The sequence below is a fragment of the Erythrolamprus reginae genome, chromosome 2 (assembly GCF_031021105.1).
Source record: "Erythrolamprus reginae isolate rEryReg1 chromosome 2, rEryReg1.hap1, whole genome shotgun sequence".
NCBI classification, from domain to species: domain Eukaryota; kingdom Metazoa; phylum Chordata; class Lepidosauria; order Squamata; family Dipsadidae; genus Erythrolamprus; species Erythrolamprus reginae.
Genome location: NC_091951.1, coordinates 151,276,521 through 151,291,718, shown reverse-complemented (window position 1 = coordinate 151,291,718; position 15,198 = coordinate 151,276,521). Strand labels below are relative to the sequence as shown.

General features: G+C 39.0%; 1 protein-coding gene across 5 annotated transcripts in view; it reads left to right on the top strand.

Annotated features, from left to right (window-relative positions):
* Window positions 1-1,951: 1,951 nt before the first annotated feature.
* The window catches only part of LLGL2 (LLGL scribble cell polarity complex component 2), a 102,945-nt gene continuing 89,698 nt past the window's right edge, over window positions 1,952-15,198 (top strand). For 2 of the 5 annotated variants that reach the window (XM_070739923.1, XM_070739919.1), the window contains exon 1: window positions 1,952-2,035. The gene's annotated coding sequence lies outside the window, so the exon portion shown is untranslated. Of the gene's footprint in view, window positions 2,036-2,218; window positions 2,281-2,363; window positions 2,383-3,025; window positions 3,080-15,198 lie in introns of those variants that run through there. The other 3 variants (XM_070739921.1, XM_070739922.1, XM_070739920.1) reach the window with 3 other exon arrangements.

Sequence of the window (15,198 nt, the reverse complement as noted above, 5' to 3'; positions counted from 1 at the left end):
TGGGGGGAATGGGGGAACGGAGGAACACATTTTTGTGCTTCCCAGGCTCCAGGGAAACCTCTGGAGTTTTGAAAGGGCAAAAAAACCCAAACCTACCAAACCAACCAGAAGTTGGGAAATGGGCTGTTTCTCGCCTCCAGAGAGTCTCCAGGGGATGGAGGGAGGCAGTTTTCGCCCTCCCCAAGCATTGAATTATGGGTGTGGATACTTGCACAAGTGCAATAGCATGCACAAACGCACTTTCGGCACCCGAGGAAAAAAAGGTTCGCCATCACTGTACTATCATATGCTTTATTTGATTTGCTATAGCTGATGTATGAACTGAGTCCACTGTTTGCTGTTTCCTGATAGTTTTATTTGACCATGTCCTGTGAATTTTAAACCTTGTGTCAACTGAAGGTTTTTAGGTCTAGTCAAGGTTGGTTTCCTATCTTTGCTTCTGAACTAGACGATAACACAGCCAGTACTCTCAGCACCTGCAATCAACAACAAATATCAGAAATACATAATTGAAAGGACATTGTAAAAAAATATGAAATATGAAAGTCAATTTAGTGTAGTGCTTGATGAAGCTGGCCCAGAAACCAGATGTTTAGGCCTTCCTTAGGAAGAAAACTGGATGGGTGACCAGTCCCCTTTCTCTTCCAGCCCACCTATAGAATTTTCATCTATAGGACAATAGGCAGGAGTATTATATACATTCACCCCATACATTTTTCTATAGGCATACACACACACAAGTAAAAACCTAATAGCGACAGCACTCTATTTTGATGATAAGCATGGCTTGCAAATGAAAATAGACATTAATTCAAGGAAAATCAATGAAGGGCCATCAATTCTATTGTGATATTCTTAACCACGAGTGGGTGGGAAGAGCAACCAATAAATCAATATTTATTGGCTTTTATTACACAGATAGGGAGAGGCAGAATACTAGCCAAAACTGAAGACCGGTGGGCTTATGAACTAAAACTAAATTGGGGAAAGCAAATGAAAACCTTCAGTTTCAAGGAATTAAAGCCCAGTTTCATCGTTTCGCTGCTGCTTAATGTACTTTATTTCTCCTCCAGAATCTACGGATGCTTGCTTACAAAATCGCGGGTCGACTTCACCTGTGCTTGGAAAGCGGCAGCCCAAAATTTTGTATCGAAAGCAAACGCCCATTTGACCCCATGGAGACCCGCTTTCAAAGCAGTTTGATTTCATTTATTTATTATTTTATTATTTTATTTATTTTGTCCAATACACAATGAGAGTTTTAGTGGGTATATATATATATATACACACATAGTAAAATACATGATGAAGGTTATAGAGGAGATACTCATAGTAAAATATATCTATGGAAGAACAGAAAAGATATAGTAATAGAACATATCAATGAAAGAATAGAAGAAGAGATATAGGAATAGAAGAAAGGAATAGGAGATATAGGAGAGCAGTTCAGCTCGCCAGAGAGCGATAAAAGCCCCAGCAGCGCCAGCGCCTCTCCGCGTTCTAGAACTCGCTCATCAGTGACCTCACTTCACTAAGAACCTCCCGGGTTGCGTTCACTGTCCCCCTTCTGCACCCGGCTGCTAACACACCGGAAAAAGGTACGCCCAGGACGCGGCGGATGTGGGGTGTGGCCAAGGCTTATTACACACACACACAAAGCCATTCAGAAACCAGATCGAATTATAGCCGAAGGTACTCTCGGCGCGTCGATTTCCCACCCTCCACCCCACCCCCACGGGCGACCTTGATCTTTTTCCATTGGTTGCAAGGCAAAGGCGAGAAAGGCGGCCCCCGATTGGCCGGGCTAGTTTAATAATAATAATAATAAAAAAAGAGCGGTGAGCGAAATTAATTATTCAGGAGCCGCGTCGGGGAGGGGGGGTGTTGAAAAGAAAGGCGGCGGGAGAGCCACGCCCCCCTCCGCTCTCATTTACATACGGAGGGAAAGGCACGCCTCTCCTCTGGAGGTATCCAGGAAGGAGAGGCGGCCGCGGCGGCGCGAGGAGGAGTCGTGCGGTCGCTTGCAGGGTACTAGGTGGGTTTAAAGCGGCGGTCCTCGGGCAAGGCGGGTGGGTGGGTGGGGTGCGCGCGCGCGTGGCCTGTAGTGTGGGGGGTGGGGGGAGGGGTTGGCCCGTTTCGGGGAACGGAGAGGAAGGAGGGGGCAGGCAGGTGGAGGGATGGGGGGGCAGCAAAGGAGAGAAAGGAAGCGAAGAGGCTTCGCTTGGACGGATATGTGTGTGGGGAGTGGTGGCGCTGAAGGGTGGACGCCGTGACCCAAAGGTGAGCTTGGGCTCCGTTGAGGGAAGCGGTGCTGATTCCCAAGTCGGTCGGTCGGTCTCTGCGTGCCGCGCGCGCTCTGCCCGGGCTTCAGAAATAGGCGCGGTAAGTGGGGGTGGGGGGGTGGGGGGGGAGAACGGGGTGGAGGCTGGCCGAGGGGAAGAGAGTTGTAGGTATCGGGGCAGGGTGTTTCCGAGGCGGGCGGTAGCCGATAGAGATGATTTAAGCGGAGGAATCGGAAGCCTTAAAGTGAAGGGTGTCTTTTTTGTGAACACAAGAACAAGGGGGCACAATCTGAGGTTAGTTGGAGGAAAGATCAGAAGCAATGTGAGAAAATATTATTTTACTGAAAGATAGTAGATGCTTGGAACAAACTTCCAGCAGACATGGTTGGTAAAATCCACAGTAACTGAATTTAAACATGCCTGGGATAAACATATCCATCCTAAGATAAAATACAAGAAATAAATGCAGACTAGATGGGCCATGAGGTCTTTTTCTGCCATCAATCTTCTATGTTGGGTGATATTTTTTTTTAGCTCGGCGAGGGTATGTGATGGTGGTGGCCCCAAATAAGCCGGCCGGAGTTGCCTTTGCATTGCGAGATGGGCGGTGTATTGAATAGGAATTAAATTAATTGCTGTTATTAAATGACATTGAATAGGAAGAAGTCATTCTTGCTACAAGACCAGTGGGAGAGGTGTGAATACTCGAACTAGGTATAAACTTCGCAGGGTCCTTGAAACCCGCCATAAAGACTCTGGTCCTGGGCATTCTCGCCTCTTTCAACGTGTGGAATAAGGTGAATGGTATTTCAGGAATGCTTTGACTTGAAAGTAGTTGTCTTACAGGTGGAGACCGTAGGCTAAAAAGCAAACAATGAGCTCCTCCATATTATGGTTTTTTTTTAAAAAGGATGAGAGTTGAGTGTCTTCTGAGAGTTGAGTGGCTGCTGTTGGTGTAGAGATCTGTACTTCATAAAACAAACACACCGAAGGAAAACAAGGAAACCTAAAGGGAGAAAAAAAGCCAGATCATTGTAGAGATTGTGGTTTTAATGCAAACAATCTAGGTTGGAACAAAGTGTTGTGTCTTGAGGCCAATACTAGTGCTTTCTAAATGGGTCTTGTATATGGTAAAATTTTCTTAAGTTGAATATTATATATCTGTGTGTGTGTATATATATATATGTATGTAGATTGTTCTGAGTTCGGGTTTTGCCCCGTGTAATATTTTGCATGTCTATGCAACGTTTCGGTGAAAGCACATTCACCATCATCAGGCTGAAGTTGTAAGCTTCGTGCTGCTGTAAATCTACGAAAACATATGTATGTATGTATCTATATATATATATATGTGTGTGTGTATGTTTGTTTTCGTATATTTTCATGGGTATATGTATGTAGATTGTATGTATACACACACACATACATATATACACATATATACATATATGTGTGTGTGTAAGGGTGTGGCTACCTGATGAAGGCAAATAAACCTGAAATAGATCTATAGTAGTCTCCCTTCTTTTTCATTATCAGCAAAATATGTTACACACACACACACACACATATTCGTAGATTTTCGCGGGTATGAAGGTCTTGGCATATTCGGGTTTCTTCCTGTGTAAGTTCCAGAGATTCCTGGCAATGTTTCGACAAGGTCCCACTCGTCATCTTTAGGCTAGGTGAACCCTAGCTCAAAGCCAAAAGCACCAGTTTATTTAGTGACCACTTAAATTACAATGGCATTAAAAAAGTGTTTTATGACCGTTTTTCATACTAATGACCAATGTCGTCTGGCGGGACCCAGGAGAAGAGCCTTCTCTGTGGTGGCCCCGACCCTCTGGAACCAGCTCCCCCCGGAGATTAGGATTGCCCCCACCCTCCTTGCCTTTCGCAAACTCCTTAAAACCCACCTCTGCCATCAGGCATGGGGGAATTGAGACATCTCCCCTAGGGTTATATAGTTTTATGTATGGTATGCTTGTGTTGTATGTTTTTAAAATAATGGGTTTTTAGATATTTTTTAAATACTGTATTAGATTTGTTCATTGTACACTGTTTTATTATTTTTGTGAGCCGCCCCGAGTGTGTGGAGAGGGGCGGCATACAAATCTAATTAATGATGATGATGATAATAATAATAATAATAATAATAATAATAATAATAATAATAATAATAATAATAATAATAATAATAATAATAATTGTAGTATCCCCATAGTTACATGATCGAAATTTGGATGCTTGGCAACTGACTCATATTTTATGGTGGTTCCAGTATCCCAGGGTCATGAGATCCACCTTTTGTAACCGTCTTACAAGAAAATTCAATGGTGAAGCTGGATTCATTTAACAGCCTTTTAGCTAAGTTAACTGCAGTGATTCCCTTAACAACTGTGACACATGACAAATGTTTCTCTTAGAAACAAACTGTTGGCTCAACTGTGGTTATAAGTTGAGGATTGCATGTAGCCACTAGGGGTTAGCTGTGGAATTAGATAATTTTTGTTTGAGGATCCAGAATTGGATCATACTTAGACCTATTTGTGAAACTCTGCTTAAAGAGGCTTGATGAAGTAAATGCTTCTGCCAATAAAGTTTAAGAGAAACTGAATCTCTCCTTTGTAGTCTTCGTCAGTATGAACTAATAAAAGTTCCCACTTAAAGAGATTGGTCTGTTGAGTTTCATCTTCTAAGCAAATAAGATAGTGAGTGCCAATTCTGCCTGACCCCCTGTTTGCTGGGGTCTCAGTGACCTGATAATCTACATTTTTGAAAACCATAAAAGAGTAGCCAATGGCACATTTGAAGAAAATAACTGCACTGTAAGCTGGGAAAACTTTGTCCTGTTTTCCCACCACCGCCAAAGTGGGCTGATTTAGTAGATATTAGAACCCTTTGAAATATTCCAGTTTATTTTTACATCAAACAAAAGCTATTTATTTATTTATTTAGCAGTTTTTTATTTCTACATTCAAACAATGGTGCATAGCCATGTATGGATTTCATTCCCTTGTCCCACCCTCTGCCTCTTTTTGCAGTCATTTTTCAATGAATAAACTGGTGTGTTTTGTTCTTAAAACTCCCTTAAGTTGAATAGTTGCCTATTCTTGCAGTTTCCGGTGATTAGACATTGGTAAACATGTGTGTTTGTTGTTTTACATATTGTATGCAGACATTTGGATAATTGTGTTTTTATATGCAGATCAGCAACACCTGAATGGAATGCTTAAAAATGAGTCCAGCTCATAGGGAATAGCAATTGCACTTAGACTTATATACCGCTTCATAGTACCTTATAGCCTCCTCTAAGTGGTTTACAGAGTCAGCATATTGCCCTCAAGTCTGGGTCCTCATTTTATTCACCTTGGAAGGTTGAGTCAACCTTCAGTTTGTAAACTTAAATGATACTGTTTGGTTATTCTGCAGCTGGACTTTTTGACACCCATACTAGTTTAATAATATTAATTTGACAATGATTCTAAGAGCATGTACTTTATAATAGAATGTGTTCCTGGTTTTCCTTGGCAGTGTTAGATATTCTCAGGCTACTGGACTCCCAAGAGCAATTACTTAAAAGAGTAGGATTAATTTATGGATAAATGTATGTAGGGTATGAATTACAGATTGCCTCTTCAGAGAGTTAAATTAGAAATTGTAATATATCTTAACAACACACATGATGTGTACGTTTTTTAGTATAAAGAAGCTACTTATCCTATTTCTTTATGGGCATTATTTATTTATTGACCAAGTGTGATTGGACATACAAGGAATTTGTCTTAGTGCATATGCTCTCAGTATACATAAAAGAAAAGATACATTGTCAAGAAACATGAAATACAACATTTAATTATTGTCATAGGGGTCAATTAAGCAATGAGGAAATAATATTAATAAAAATCTTAAGGATACAAGCAACAAGTTACAGTCATACAGTCATAAATGGAAGGAAATGGGTGTTAGGAATAATGAGAAAAAACTAGTAGTAATAGTAGTGCAGACTTAGTAAATAGTTTGACAGTGTTGAGGGAATTATTTGTTTAGCAAAGTGATGACGTTTGGGAAAAAACTGTTCTTGTGTCTAGTTGTCTTGGTGTGCAGTGCTCTGTAGCGACGTTTTGAGGGTAGGAGTTGAAACCGTTTATGTCCAGGATGCGAGTGGTCAGTAAATTTTTCACAGCCCTCTTTTTGACTTGTGTAGTATACAGGTCCTCAATGGAAGGCAGGTTGGCAGCAATTGCTTTTTCTGCAGTTCTGATTATCCTCTGAAGTCTGTGTCGGTCCTGTTGGGTTGCAGCACCAAACCAGACAGTTATAGAGGTGCAGATGACCGACTCAGTGATTCCTCTGTAGAACTGTATCAGCAGCTCCTTGGGCAATTTGAGCTTCCTGAGTTGGCGCAGAAAGAACATTCTTTGTTGTGCTTTTTTGATGATGTTATTGATGTTAGGTGACCATTGTAGGTCTTGATATATTATAGAATCTAGAAATTTGAAGGTCTTGACTGTTGATACTGTGTTGTCTAGTATTGTGAGAGGTGGTAAGATGGGAGGGTTTCTCCTAAAGTCTACCACCATTTCTATGGTTTTGCATATGTTCAGGTCTAGATTGTTCCAGTCGCACCATGAGGTTAGTTGTTCAACCTTCCGTCTGTATGCGGATTCATTGTTGTCTTGAATGAAACCAAACACTGTTGTATTGTCTGCAAACTTCAGTAGTTTAACAGATGGATAGTTTGAAATGCAGTCATTGGTATATAGAGAGAAGAGAAGTGGTGAGAGTACACAGCCTTGGGGGGCACCTGTGTTAATTGTACAGGTATGGGATGTGATTTTGTCTAGCTTCACCTGCTGCTTCCTGTCTGTTAGGAAGCTTGTGATCTACTTACAAGTGTGTTCAGGTATTGCTAGTTGATTTAGTTTAGTTAAAAGAATGTCCGGTATGATGGTGTTGAATGCTGAACTAAACTCTACAAAGAGAACTCTAGCATAAGTTTTTGGAGATTCAAGATTTTGTAGGATGCAGTGCAGAGCCATATTAATAGCATCACCTGTCGATCTATTTGCTTGGTATGCAAATTGCAGGGGATATAACAGTGAATCTGTAATGGTTTTCAAGTGGGACATCACTAGCCTTTCAAAGGTTTTCATAACTACAGATATTAAAGCAACTGGTCTATAATCATTCAGATGGAGGGCTTCTTCGGCACTGGGATGATAGTAGAGTATTTGAAGCAGGAAGGAACATAGCACATCTCTAGTGATGTGTTGAAGATTTGGGTGAAGATGGGGGCCAATTGGTCAGCACAGACTTTTAAGCAAGAAAGAGTTATTTTGTCTGGGCCTGGTGCTTTTCTTGGCTTCTGTCTGTGAAATAGATCTTGCACTTCCTTTTCTGTGATCACCAATGGGATGGGTTCAGTTGTAGGAGGTTTGGCTGTTGTAGGTGTGTCTGGGATGGAGGTTGGGGGGATAGGTGGCTGTAGTTTCTTTTCAAACACATTCAAGTCATCTGCCAGTGCTGATTTCCTTCAGCTTGGGAAGGTGGTTTGCTATATCTGGTAATGTTTTTGAGAGTTTTCCAAATGTTTGCGGGTTTATTTGTTGAAACCAGATCCTTTAGCTTTTCAGAGTAATTTCTTTTTGCTTCTCTGATCACCTTGTTAATACATTTCTGGCCTGATTGTACAGCATTCTATCACCTTTTCTGTCGGCTTCCTCTTTGGAATGACGTAACTGTTTAAGTTTACCTGTGAACCAAGGTTTATTGTTACTGTATATTCGCAAGTTCCTGGTTGGTACACATAGGTCTTCACAAAAGCTGACATATGGTGTTACAGTATCTACGAGTTCATCCAGGTCTGCAGAGGTGTCTTTAAAAATATTCCAGTCTGTGCAGTCAAAGCAAGCCTGTAGCCTTAATTTTGCTTCTTCAGTCCTAGTCCTCACTGATTTAATTGTTGGTTTTGTGGCTTTAAATCTTTGTTTGTAAACAGGTACAAGGTGAATCATGCAATGATCAGAGTGGCCCACAGTTGATCTTGGTAAGGAAGTGCCATTTCTGATTCAGCTACACTCTGGAAATTTTGATCACAGAACATTCTTTTCATACATTGAAATAAGGTTGATAGATATCTTTAACCTTTCAGGCCTGTACGTAAATATTGCAAAGTGATCTATTTGAAGATTTTAAATTATAAATCCTCAGTGATTATTGATCATTACGTTTTTATCTTGTTTTCAAAAAGGAAAAAGCTGCTTGGAGTCTATTCTGATCAGAGTGGTCACTACACCCTAAAACAAATTTAAAAGAAAAAAAAACCCATTTGCCTTTGCTTGACACCAGAAATTTTTGGTGTGACACTTGTTGTTTTAGTTCTACAGATGGGATTAGCAAATAAATTTAATACTGTATAAGCAACTGTATGGAACAGAAGTGAATGAAAATTGTATAAGATGAAACTCTTTATAATAGGTGATACATATGTGGCATAGAAGTGAATGAAAATTGTATAAGATGAAACTCTTTACAATAGATGATACATATGTGGCATAGTTTACCTGATATCAAATGATTTACTGTAGAATCATAATATGGTTTGAATCTAAATTTTTTCAGCCTTTGTTGGATGGTAGCTTGAAAGACTTGTGGTTATTATATTCCTTGTTATAAAACACTGTAGATGCAATTGTGATAGTTAATGTTTATATCTCAAACTCTAAAAGAAACTTTAATGAAGGCTTGAGCTATGAAGGTACCGGTATTAAAATGCTTAGAAATGTTATCATTTTTTTCAAACTATCATAGCTAACTTTTTTTCAATGCTAGATTGTTGTCGTAGCCATCGAGCTCCTTAATAAGTGCATGCATCATGCTTAGACTTAATATGATATGTTTGATTTTTTGCTTAGCATGTTGTGTAAACATTATCATTATGCTTTGTAATCCATAATTTTTAATTTGCAAGTTAGATAAATGCAGTTACTAACTCAAACTATGGTTGAAAAAAGGTCTTAGTGATGTATGAACCCTGACCGTAGACCCTGACAATGATATGTTTAATTAGTGTCAATATTTGTGTTAATTCAGAATTTTATAAATGTTGACATAATGTCTTGAGCAATTTTTTTTTGTTAATTATATATTAGTAATATTCATTAGGGTTTCATCTATAAAGATACTGTGGAGCTATATATTTGGCAAGAAAGCTAATTTTACAAATATATTTGATTTACCATATTTTTATTTCATAATGTTCTATTAGCATGCTCACATTTCAATCTATATTTTTAAATATCCTCAATTAGTTCAACAATAAATATTATACGTACTTGTGTCATATTGAATATTGGGCTTTAGTTTGTTCTCATCCTTATTACTTTGATCATTCTGATTTTTTTGACTGCCAGTCAGCCTGTTCTGCCCTTTTTTTTAACTTTCTGTTCAGTTATTTTAAAAATGTTAAGGAAATTAAGTCTCTAGTAGGCTATAGAAATACCATTTAAAAAATTGTTTGGGGTTTGTTAGTCATGAGAAATAATAACAGGTTCTCAAATCTCAGTTTTACTATAAGGCTTCCTAAGTTAAATTAATATTCTGTGCATATTTGGATGACTCTCCAATTCAGTGTTATGTGAGGAACTTGAAATCAGGGTGGTAGTTTCTGAAACTTAAATGATTATTTTTTTAAAAAAAGCATGATCCAGAAAAACTGGTTTGTGCATATACAACAGAAGTATTTCCTGGTAGGCGTTCGGAGGGTGGGCTATTTGGTTTTAAAAAATCCTAATCTTCCTTACTGAGAAGTAAATTTCACTAAATTTGCTTCTATTTATTTCCTAGTAATTTGTATTGATTCTCTATAAGTGTGAAGAAGATTCACACAGACTGCATAACATGCTAACTGGTAATTCTCAGTTACATGTGGAGCTGTAATTCCTGGTGCTGCACAGGAATATACGATATGTTAGTTTTAAACATATTTTTTTCAGACTACTACACAAAATGGAAACACATTTTGGAAAGAATAATGACATCTGCATAAAGATATACTTTTCAGAAATCTAAAATATTGCCGTGGTTTCAAGTAAGCATAATTCTGTTTTGAGTTCTATTTATATTTGGCTTAAATTTATACCAAATCTTAACAGTATATATTATTTTTTTAGGCTTTTATAAAATCTGTATACTATTTAAATCTGAGTTTTTAGTTAAAAGTTAATATTTAACTGGAAGCTTGGCACAAAGCTGTGAGAAAATAATTAAATTTTAGTCCTATAATTGCACAGATTATTTCAAAATAAATTCACATCATCTTGCTTTATTTTATTGTTTATATCCCACTTTTGTTAATAACTCAAGATGGCAAACATGCCTAAAATTCCTTCCTTCTATTTTCCTCACAACACCAACCGTGTAAGAGTTCGGCTCTAAGAGTGTCATTGGCTCAGAGTTACACCATCAGCTTTGATATCTAAGGCGGAACTACAACACACAATCTCCTGGTTCCTAGGCCAGCACCTTAACTGTTTAACCAAATTGGCTCTCCTCTCTGATTTATTTCTGGGCATGTTACAGTACATGCAGGCAGAGGTGAAGATTGAGAGTAAGCTGTCTTAATTATGCAAATTGTGTTTATTTTTAAAATGCATAAGCTGGAAGTTATTAAATAATGCTCCAGTATAAATTAAATAAATATGGAGAATAGCTATAACACTTAGACTTATATACTGCTTCATAGTGCTTTACAACCCTCTCTAAGCGGTTTATAGAGTCAGCATATTGCCCCCAACAATCTGGGTCCTTATTTTACCCACCTCGGAAGGATGGAAGGCAGAATCAACCGTGACTCTGGTGAGATTCGATCTGCCAAACTGCTGGCAGCTGGCAAGCAGCAGAAGTAGCCTGTAGTACTGCACTCTAACCATTGCACCACTGCAGCTCAGATAAATTATATATCAGTGATGGCAAACCTTTTTTTGGTTTGCATTCCAAAAGGGGGAGGGGGTAGAGGGGGAGTCATGCGCATGCATGCTCACACACATAATTCCATGTGCTCCCCTGCACATGCATGTATGATCCCCCCCCAACTCCCAGCATGTGATGCCACACCTGTTTTTTGCTCTCTCCAGGCTTCAGAGCCTTTCTAGGAGCCTGAGGAGAGAGAAAATGGCATTCCCAACCTTGAGGCCAGAAATGGCCCGTTTTCCAACTTCCATAAGTCGGCAGATGGGCCATTTTTCTGCCTCCAGAGTGCCTCCATGGGGGGGAGGCCGTTTTTGCCCACGCAGGCTCCTAGAAAGGCTCTTGAGCTTGGGGAGAGCAAGGACCGCCTTCTGCCGCACGAATCCCAGTGACCGGTTAGGTCCCACAGAGTTGGCCTTCTCCGGGTCCTGTCGACTAAACAATGTCGTTTGGCGGGACCCAGGAGAAGAGCCTTCTCTGTGGTGGCCCCGACCCTCTGGAACCAGCTCCTCCCGAAGATTAGAACTGCCCCCACCCTCCTTGCCTTTTGTAAAGTTCTTAAGACCCATCTCTGCCGTCAGGCATGGGGGAACTGAGACATCTCCCCCGGGCCTATACAGTTTATACATGGTATGTTTGTGTGTATGTTTGCTTTTAATAATGGGGTTTTTAGTGTTTTTTAAAATTATTAGATTTGTTCTTACATTGTCTTTGTTGTTGTTGTGAACCGCCCCGAGTCTACGGTGAGGGGCGGCATACAAATCAAACAAACAAACAAACAAACAAACAAACAAACAAACAAACAAACAAACAAACAAACAAACAAACAAACAAACAAACCTGGGCCTTCCTCACCCCATCTGGAGGCTGGAAACAACCTGTTTCCTGACTCCCAGTGGACCCAGAAGGCCCAGAAATCAGCTGGTGGACCTGAGCTCGCGTGCCCACTGATATGGCTCTGGTGCCATAGGTTCCCCATCACTGCTATATATGTTTCTGTGTTCCTTATTTTAAAATGTAATGATTGAGCTATGTTCTGGTTTATACATACAAAGCAACGATTTATATAATTTATAATATTTCTATACCCTCAAGTTAAAGTTTGGTGGCTCTGATAAATTTTAATTAAAAAATGACAATTTGGTTGATTTTGTTGTGTGGTGCGTGAATCGTAATGGTTTAGCATGTTGTACAAACTGATTACTGTGTTTTGTTTAAGCAGGTATTATTGAATAAGACTAAGAGGTTTTGTGTGGAAACATAACCAAAATATGTTCCAACAGGATCATAGTTTAATTCGGGGTTTTTTGTGGGTGATGTGTGCGCGCAATATTTCCAGTCTACCAGTAATTGAACTCCCACATGTTTACAACGTCTGCCATTTTATTGTAAAATGTTTTAAGTATTTTTGTTATTAGCAGAGACTTATTTACAGTATGGTGAATATTGAAGTCGATACAGTACTGTAAGGGGGAGCATGGTTCTGAAAATACATGTATTGAAACTGAAATGGCTGCATTTGACAGGGGAAAAAAATGAAGTGAATAACTCCATGTTATATACAGTATAAATCAGGGGTCCACAAACTTGGCAACTTTAAGACTTATGGACTTCAATTCCTAGAAATGTGGGAGTTGAAGTCCGTAAGTGTTAAAGTTGCTAAGTTTGAAGACCTCTAGTATAAATGATCAAAAACTAAAGGAATGAGATGAATTTGGGTATCTTAGTATAATGTGTCTGTGAAGATTTTCAGTCATGCAGGCCATGATTGTCCCAAAGGTGCTTTTTCAAAAGGCAACTGGATTTGTTTTCTTTGAAGACAGAAGTCAGAACTGAAAAAGTGTCTTTGAAGAGAAGCAAAGACAAACTCCAGTTGCCTTTTGAAAAAACATTTTTGGAGCTTAGTATATTGTCTATTAAAGATGGAAACACAATTAGAGACATTTTAAAACATTTAGAAAAGTTATTGGTTATACATGGTCTGTTGCAAAGAAGAAGTGTCAAAATAAGTGAAAATGGTTTTGTGTCCTTGTCTCTGCATATTTTATTTCAGTACTGTATATAGAAATGAGTGTGGATTATATCGGGTGTGGAATGCACTGGGAATGTGTATGATAAAACAAGAACTAGGGTCGAGAATGGGTGCTGCATGAACATTGACTGAATAAAAAAGTGAATGGCCTGTGCAAACACAGTTGTGTAAAGAGTATGCTGAGTTTCTGAGATGCAGATAGAAGGAATATCATTGGGCCGAATAAATATGAATAGGTTAAATAGAAAGATTATTGTTATCATTAAAGTGACAACTTTAAAATAAACTCTATGGAAGTAACATGTCATAAAAATTATTATGTCCTAATTCAGAAAACAAATCTACACTATTATAATTCCAAACTTAATTCCAGGTGAAGATTTTTACTTAATTTTTCTTAAGCTTTATAACACTGGTTGGTTCTCTCTTTTAGCTTTTAGTCCCATGGAGGGTTTTTCCCTTCTATTTTACTCTAGCAAATTGGTTGTCATGTTATTAGTTCCCATGTTATATCTTTTCAGCTGCTTTGAGCAACTCTTAAATTCATTCAATAAAATATGTTTGTTCTTGGTATGTGTCTGGCTGTGAATTTGGGAGTTGGCTCAATTATGCATAGCTCTTCTATCAGTCAGGTGTATATCTTTTTTTAAAAAAAATATCAATAGGAATTGGAGCACATACAGCATTGTTAATTGTTCTGTTATGCATGAAACAATATGCAAACTTGGGTGATAAGATAAAGCCAAATAGAATTCAAAGGCCATCACTCTCAGGAGTAAAGAATTAGCTTAAGAATGCCTTTGAAGTGGCAGCATTTCTCTCCCACAATAATATTTAAAAGGAGGAGTAGACTGGGTGACCAGACTTTAATCATCTTAGTGTTGAGGGTATTGCATTGCAGAGAGAAATGTGTGTCCTGTGAACAGAGTAGTGCTCTCGGTATAAATCAAATTAAACCTATCTTACTCCATCTGTATAAATTTATGGGTCTTGCTTCTAAGGGAAATGTGCTCAGGAGTGAACCATTTGGTTATAAACTGGATTTAACAACCTTGGAAAGCCTTTCTGTTACTTATTCATAATAATGAAGGGCAAAGGTTATTTGTCCAAACAACATCTTTATGAGCTTCTCACTGTGGTTATTACTTCCACTTTTTTTTTTGCTCTTTGTGCTTGGTACAGAGTTGGACACTGGTCTTCCTATTTGTTTTTACTTATTGTAATTAAGGGACCGTCTTATATTATTTTTACTCAAATTAGTATCTCAATTCGTTGGACTTTAGAAGCTGCACAATAATATGGATTGATGCATATAAATATTTTGCTGAAGTGGAAGATAACATACGAAGAACAGTTGCAGGAACTGGGCATGGCCAGTCTGGCAAAGAGAAGGACCAGAGGGGGGACATGATAGCAGTGTTCCAATACTTGAGGGTCTGCCACATTGTGGAAGGGGTCAGGCTGTTTTCCAAAGCAGCAGAAGGCCAGACAAAGAATAATGGATGGAAGATGACCAAAGAGACATTCAACTTGGAAATGAGGAACTTTCTGACAGAGAGAGTGATCAACCAGGGGAACAGCTTGCCTGCATAGGTTGTGACAGCTCCAACACTTGAGACGTTCAAAGGGAGGTTGGACTGACATTTGTACGAAATAGTGTAGGGACTCCCACTTGGGGGGGGGGGGGGGGGGAGGATTGGACTAGATGACCTACAAGGTCTCTTCCAAATCTAATAATAATCTAATCCAATGTAATCTAATCTAATTCCACTTTGTGCAAAGCTAGGTTAGGTTCTAAAACATTAGTGTAATCCTAAAACAATATACAAAATGTCTAATACAGTGGAACCCCGACATAAGAGCTGCTCTACTTAAGAGCAACTCGAGATAAGAGCTGGGAGGGGAGAGATATTTTTG